This window comes from Grammomys surdaster, unplaced genomic scaffold (assembly GCF_004785775.1).
Source record: "Grammomys surdaster isolate TR1022 unplaced genomic scaffold, NIH_TR_1.0 61, whole genome shotgun sequence".
NCBI classification, from domain to species: domain Eukaryota; kingdom Metazoa; phylum Chordata; class Mammalia; order Rodentia; family Muridae; genus Grammomys; species Grammomys surdaster.
In genome coordinates, this window is record NW_021604563.1 from 13,823,447 (window position 1) to 13,831,703 (window position 8,257).

Here is an 8,257-nt window from a genome sequence, read left to right on the forward strand (position 1 = left end):
AGCCACCATTTCAATATTCAATAGGAATCTACAAAAGCTAATAAAAATGAGAAAATGTGCTAATATTGTCAGCCATTTGAAAACTATTATGCCTACAACAATAGCAATCTCTACAGTCTTCCTAAGTATACCACAATTATTCACTGAAATATATTACATTCTGGGCTATAAGATTTATTTAAATAATTTGAAAATTATACTTCACACAATATATTTCTCAACCACAACATTGCTAACATAGAAAACATAGTAATAAAGTATGTGAAAAGTCTTTTAATAATCTTCATGTTAAAAGAAAAAAAAAAACAAAAATGTTGTGATTATGTATACAAATGGTAACACCAGGGGCTAAGACACAAAGATTTTTAGTTCTAGGTGAGCCTCTGGTTCATTCTTAGATCTGGCCTTGAAAATAAATTCAAACAAATAGAAACATAGCAAAACAATATGACAAAACAAAAATAACTCAAAAAGATGTTTTACACACATACCAACATTCAGATGTATATGAAAAATGAATAAAACAGTGCTGAATGCATCTAAACTCATTTTTGAAAGGATGCTTGTAGATTTAGAAGCCCATTTTCAAACCTAATATGGAGTAGAGGACTAATAATCCATGTTTTCATATCCAACATTGTTCAGGTCCAGTAGGAAATTCCCCTGGGTGTGTCAGGCAATTTCTAGTAAGTATACAATCATTTTGGTGCATGACTTCAAATGCCAGCCAGCTAATGCAAAGCCTAAACACATAACCACATCCATTAGCAAGCTTTTCTCACTCAGAGTTCAGTAACCAAATGACTAGGAATAAAATCTGAGCTCTATTATTCCCCTCATTATTGAAAATGTCAAATTTTAACAGTACCCAAGCTGACTTATTCCTTTGTTTCTAGAAAAAGCAAAAATAATGCTTCTTGCCATATTTTTTTCCTCATCCCTGAGGCTGGTCCTTTCCAATATTTTGTCATGTGGAATAGCATTCTTTTTCAATTGGGATGGGATGGGAATGTAACACTTGTGTTTTATAGAGGTGGTGATCAAATTCAGGTCCTTGTGCAATGGTAGTTAAGTACTCTACCACTGAGAAATATCCTTAACCTCAAACTTTCTTTGCTATGGCAGTCATCTCCTGATGACTTCCCATAAAATTTCCTGAAGTATGTTTGGTATGTTCTTGTGCAGTAGCTTAAGTTGTTGAACTGATCAGGTTATAACAACCATTCTCAGCTTCTATTCAGCACTTGAAAACTGAATTGTTTCAATGTTCTCTTCCATGTTGAATTATTTATATAGGTTTTGAGATCTGGTCTCAGGAACATTATGTTTTAAATATTTATTAAGTAACCTTCTGAAATGTTTCTGAAAAGGTTATGAGATGTGACTTCCATTAAAGCAACATGGAATTGCCTGATAAACACAGACAGAGATCAGTTAAATTGAGTTATTGTCTTGTATGTTTCAGACTGCTCTGTGGAACAGGAATAGGATCGTAGTATCTTTATAACTGTTCCTGTGTTGTAACCACATCAGTGTGAAGACATTCATCTCTGAGGACATTCCTTGGCAACCTGACAAAGTCACTTCTGGTGTGTTTGAAATACACTTAGGTGCTTCTGCCTGCCTTATTACTGTCAGAAGAAACTACTCAATGATCTACTGCAACACAAAAAGATCACAGCCTAGGAAAACAGTGCTCACGCTTAGTTGAAATTAAAGGGAAGAAGAAATCTTCATTTGTACACTGCATAAATCCTCTGAAGTGCTTTCATAATTAATTTTGGAATGTACAATGCCATAGCCATTATACAGTAACACCACTTGTGAGCATAACAAGAGCCAAATGCTCAAAGCTTAGAGCATTGAAAATACTGTGGAATTTATACATGGGGGAAGGGAGAATCTAAGCCAAGTGATTGTGAACCTTAGCTGGATTAACTTTTGAAATGAAAAGACAATAGTGTGTAATGCTTGAGGAAGCTTGGAATGTCAAATCTCCACCCTGACAGCAGAGCTCAGAATCCTTTTTATTGACTTGGAAAAAGTAGCTTTACCTCAATGGGCCTCAATAAAGCATAATTAGCTGTACCTTTTCATATTGTAATTTAAATTCTGAGGAAGAAAAAGTTTCTGTTTACCTTTCTGGTGTTACCAGGGAAATAGGGGATTGAGTTTAAAGCCAAATTAGAGGACCATTGCTGGACAAGTGGACTATTTCACCAGGCAGAAGAACCAGTAAGGTCAAGTGAGCCCAAACCCTGTGAATTTCAGAACTGAAATAATAGTAATAAAGCCAACTCCCTGCCTAACTCTACTTGCTCTAGAACACATAACCATAATCCCTCACTGAGAGGACGATAACAATCAGTCACATAGGCTAAATACCCGTAGTCCTTCCTCATGAAAATAGAGCATTCCTAGCACCTCAAATTCAGGCAATGAGAAGCATCTACCATTGGATCCCAACATATTCCTCAAAGTTTGTAAAGTCCTTACTCATAAAGTACACAAGTTATTTCACCCAGAATCTTCTGAGTGTGACTGTTTTACTGACCTGTAACACGTTAGTGAATAGTTCTCACTCTGGAAGCATTTGTTGCTGGAATTTGGACCCACCTAGTAAGCAAGGTTCATGCCACTGATGCCTGTGTCACTGGCATTGGAGCTGTCACTGCCATGTCAGCCCACTGCCACCTGCTTCCTCTTCCACTGGCATTGACACTGCTAAGGTAGGGGAGGAGACCTGGGACCCTGGCTACCTGTCCTTAGCTAGTTAAACTAAACCTCCTCACATTTGCCATTTCTGGCCAGACCAGAGATCTACAGAAACTACTCATCCCAGTTCAACAGGGGAGGAAGATATTAAACATTTGTTGTTTTGGTTTGCACCAGTCAGAATGGCTAAGGTCAAAAACTCAGGTGATAGCAGATGCTGGTGATGAAGTGGAGAAAGAGGAATACTCCTCCATTGTTGGTGGAATTGTAAGCTGGTACAATCACTCTGATAATCAGTCTGGCAGTTCCTCAGAAAATTGGACAGGACCCAGCTATACCACTCCTGGACATGTACCCAGAAGTTATTCCAACATATAACAAGGACACATGCTCCACTATGTTCATAGCAGCCTTATTTATAATAGCCTGAAGCTGAAATGAACCCAGATGTCATTCAACAGAGGAACTGATACAGAAAATTTGGTACATTTCACAATGGAGTACTACTCAGCTATTAAAAACAATGACTTCATGAAATTCTTAGGCAAATGGATGGAAGTAAGAATATCATCCTGAGTGAGGTGACCCAATCTCAAAAGAACATAAATAATATTCACTCACTGATAAGTGAATATTAGCCTAAAAGCTTACAATACCTAAGATACAATTCAAAGACTACATGAAGCTCAAGATGAAGGAAGATCAAAGTGTGGGTTCTTTGGTACTTCTTAGAAGGAGTAACAAAATATTCACGAGAGCAAGTAAGGAGACAAAGTGTGGAGCAAAGACCACACTGGAGACCATTTGGAGACTGCCTTACCTGGGGACCCATCTCATGTGCAGTCTCTAAATGAAGGCATCATTATAGATGCTAGGAAGTCCATGCTTATTGGAGTCTGATAAACCTGATATACCTGATAGTCCTGAGAGGGACTACCAGAGATGGATGCTCACAGCTAACCATTGAACTGATCATGAGGTCCACAATGGAGGAGGTAGAGAGAAGACTGAAAGAGTTGAAGGGGCTTGTGGCCCCATTGGAAGAGCAACAATACCAAGCAGAGATACCAGGGTCTAAACAGCCAGTCTGGGAACATGCTTAGAGGAATCCATTGCTCCAGCTGTATATGTAGTGGAGGATGTCCTTGTCCAACATTGGTTGAAGAAGAGGTCCTTGGTACTTTGAAGGCTGGATGCCCCAGTGTGGGGGAATTCAAGGGCAGGGGGGCAGGAGTAGCTTGAAGGGTGGGGGCACAAACTCATAGAAGTAACATGAAGGGGGATGGAATAAGGAGTTTCTGGGAGGATGGGGAAAGAGGATAACATTTGAAATGTAAATAAAATATCCAATTAAAAAACAACAAAAAACCATTTTGTTTTTGTTTTTGTTATTATTATTGTTTACTTTTCCTTCTACTCATTTACTATGGTTTTGAAGTTTTTCTGTAGTATAAATATGAGAGTTCAGAGATAAATCAAGGCTTCATGGTCAAATAATTTTTAACAAAGCTGCCAAAGGTACCAAGAATACATAATAAGGCAGTACTTTGATAAATGTTTAGCAACTATATAGCAACATTGAGACAAAAGAAGCCAAACACCACAGAATTCAGGAATTAAATAAAAAAATATTCTAACTTTGGGTCTGTTTTGTTTCAGTGTATAATATTTTCTTATTTGCAAGGTTTATATAGAAAAACTTATGCACTAAAACATTCATTTAAGAGTTAAATATGCCAGGATTCAAAGATACCTAGAAGAAAAATGTACAAATGGAAAACCTCTCAGATATTTGCCTGGCCATCATTTTCTTGCTAATGAATTCAGTAACACAGGTAACAAAACCAAATGTAAAAGAGTGGTATTACTCGTAAAGTGAAATGTTTCTTTATTAAAAAAAATATGAGGGCTAGAGAGAAGACTCAGAGTTTAGGAGCACTGGCTCTTCTTCCAGAGAACCTGAGTTCAATTGCTAGCACCTACATGGTATCTCACACCACCAGTACAAACAGTTCCAAGTGATCTGATATCTTTAGGGCTCTGCATGCTCTGGGTATGTATGTGGTATACAGATATCAATGTAAGGAAAACACTTAAACATGTATTTCATGTATGCAGAATGAAAATTTGACCTGTAGACAAACAAAAGAACATATTAGTACAGCATGTACTTAACAAATGCTTAACAACCAATATGTGAAATGACTTAGACATATCAGTAGTAAGAAAATTAGCTTATTTTAAAATGAGGAATGGAAACAGATATGCTTAAGAATGGGCAAAGATTTACAAAAACAAGACTTAAAATTATCATGTGGTGTTATCTCAGACTTGTCAGAATAAGTAAACATTATCTACAAGACAAAAGGTGAAGGTCATCAAGGATGCAGTAGGTAAAAATATACTATAACAAAGCCAATTATGGAATACAACAAAGAGCCTCCACAGATAAAGAATTGAAACTGCTGCATCATATATATCAACTCATCACTATTTAGAAGACTGGAAACTATTTTTCTCCTTACATTGGTGATAATTTTATTTTATTAATTTGTTTCATTTATAGGGCAGAACTTTATTTTGGACAAGGTCTCCCTTGTTCACTGTTGCTTTGTTTGACTATTTGTTGTCATATTCAAAACATTATTAGGTATGAAGACAGGTATCAGAGTGATTTTCCACAAGGGCTATCAGAAGTTCAGTAGTTTAAGGTATTAAATGTAACTATTTGGTACATTTTGAGATATTTGTTGCTGTTGTTTATTATATCCTCAACACTACTATTGATAAAACTATCTTACCTATTGTGTGACTTCAGTGTGGTGGATATAATAAAAAACAAAAACAAACAAAAGACATAGCTTTCATGTTAAAGATAATACAAGTTTCTTCTAGAGCTAAATTTGACTCATCATGGTCTTAGAACAGATTTAGGTTACCCTTAATTCCATGTTCCAATGTTGAAGCATTTGTTTTGAAGGTTACTAGTATTAGGAAGTGTTCTTGTATGATATTAAATTTCTCTAGCTGTTCTTTATTCTTTCCCATGTGTTGACTGTATATTAGAAGAAGCTGTTACTTCTTCCACAGTGTGTGGAATGCTCTTGAAAAGAAATCAAATACACTCATAGAATTCTAGAAGTGAGATGCATTATGACACCACACTGAGGTTACTACCTCAGAGTTCCAGTTTCTATCACTCTGGTTCTGAAATGTCCGTGAATCTTCTCACCTCACAGTGACAGCTGTACAGTTACTGGCATCTAAGCTGTTAGACGTTTGAAGAGCTTGTTTGAGTATTATGAATACTCAGCTATTCCTGCAGATACAGTGGATAACATTCCATACAAACTGTGTTAGACACCAGAATTAACACTGTAGATGTTCACTATCTTAGTGTTCAGCTACAGGCATGTCCATAGCTTCAAAAGCCGGTTGCATTCTTATACATGGTAATATAAGGAGATCTTAAAAAGGTATCTACAGGGATGTCTGTATTGGTGTTGGTAGGTACCTTACACATACATAAATTGCAAGGGCCTAATGAAAGTTAGTGATGGGTTTAAGACTGCTTTTATATGCATGGGCTATTATGATGGGTGTGCATTAATGAGGAGTTGCAGGGATCAGCTGTGTATCCATGCTCACAGGTTCTGAGAGAAGCAATAGTAGGAAGAAGGATCAGCTATTTGTACACAATCAGCTATGGGATCCAGAACAGACAGCATTTAGTAGTCAAGCTGTCAGTGCCAGACTTGGCCATAGGTACACATTGCTATAGGGTAATATTCTTTGGGGTTCTTTGGAGAGGTTTGTACTTATATATTTTCTCTGTCCCTGTGGTAATGGCTTTGAGAGTGAGAAGTGTTGGCTTAAGCCCATAAAGAATGTGCAGTTAGACTATGGACTAATGTTAGTAAGCAGCAGCAGCAGCTGAGGTTTGTTTTGGAAGAGGAAGTCTAGCTATCTCAGAATGCTATATCAATACACAGAACCTGCCAAGTCTGCTGAGCTAAATTTACAGTCTGGAGTAATTGCAGCAGCCTCTTTGTGTGGTTGTGGTTTACAATACACACTCAGGTTTCTCTGAAGGAGGAGGGAGAAGCATATTGAGACAGTGAATATAGTATGTCAAGATTGCAGAATCAAGTACTGTTACAAAAATGAGCTTTGCTGAAGCAGTCTTGAAACTAGGGTGGCTTAAGAACAGGAACTCAAGCTAAAGCCAGGTTTTTAAAGACTGCCAGAGGAAAAATATATGGCAGTGAGGAAACTGTATAAGGATCTGAATCAGTTTTCTTGGCAATTGTACTTATCAGTGGTAGAAGCAGCAAAGGTTTTCTATGGAAAAAAATCACTATAGTTTACAGTCTCACAATCTGAAAGATGCTCAGAAACTCGGGCTTGAGATTGCAGATCTTACATGAGGACTGTTGATCTTTTCAGCAGCCTAGTCTGCTTGAGTTCTGTACTGAGAAGATTATGTGAGCCATGCTTACTCCTGCCATAAAGTTAATGATAGCCAGCAGTTTTCTTTATTTTTATTTGTCTTCATATTTCCTAAGTATTTCTCTCAGCATCTGAGTGTGTGTACAAATGGAGCCAATTGTTTAGGCAGTATATGTCAGTCTTCATATTGTACAAAGAGGACATTAAGCTTCCAACTTGTTTTAGTAATACATTTAATGAAGCAAATATTAATTCATATTACAAACAATTATGTACATTTGAGTGAAAGTTTTTAAACATTAAATGTTTTTTATGCTAATAACAAGGTGTATGAAAGTTTCCTGTTAAGCAGAAAGGAATAACGTATACATGCTATATGAAAGTTTAAGAGAAAAGAAACCAATATGGCTCCTTAAAATATCATCAAATTACATAGTAAGAGTAATAAAATAAAGTAAGCTCAAAACTGGAGTAATTAACAAAATAGAAATAAGAAGAGGAAGTCACTGTATATCATAATTATTTTAAGCATAAATGGATCAAATGTTCAAATCAAAAGTTAGAATGACTAAATCATTATTATAAAGTTTTACAAATACAGAAAAAAATGTTGAATGTCAGAGAATTACATATTTTAAGTGATTTAAGCTAGGTACATTAAAACAAAAAATAAATGACCTCACTTACATGTCAAAGTAAAAAGAAAGAAAAGAAAAAATATTAATAAGCCTGAAAGTAGAGTTGTAATTAGCAGAATACTGGTGGGTGGGAATAAGGTGAAGATCAACTCTGAACCATCATTAAGTTTGGAGAATTCAGTGCATAACATTATGTCTCAAATACTAAGTTCCACCCCACACATGTTAAAAATAAAAACATTTAGTTTATATGTATTTTGATTGTTACCTAGACTTATCTTCTGCTTAGCCTATGATTGAGCATACTCTTTGACCTCTAACAAATGTAAAGCTTTTCAGAACTTTGTCAAAAATGAAGGAAGGAAGGAAGGAAGGAAGGAAGGAAGGAAGGAAGGAAGAGAGAGAGAGAGAGGGAGAGAGAGAGAGAGAGAGAGAGAGAGAGAGAGAGAGAGAGA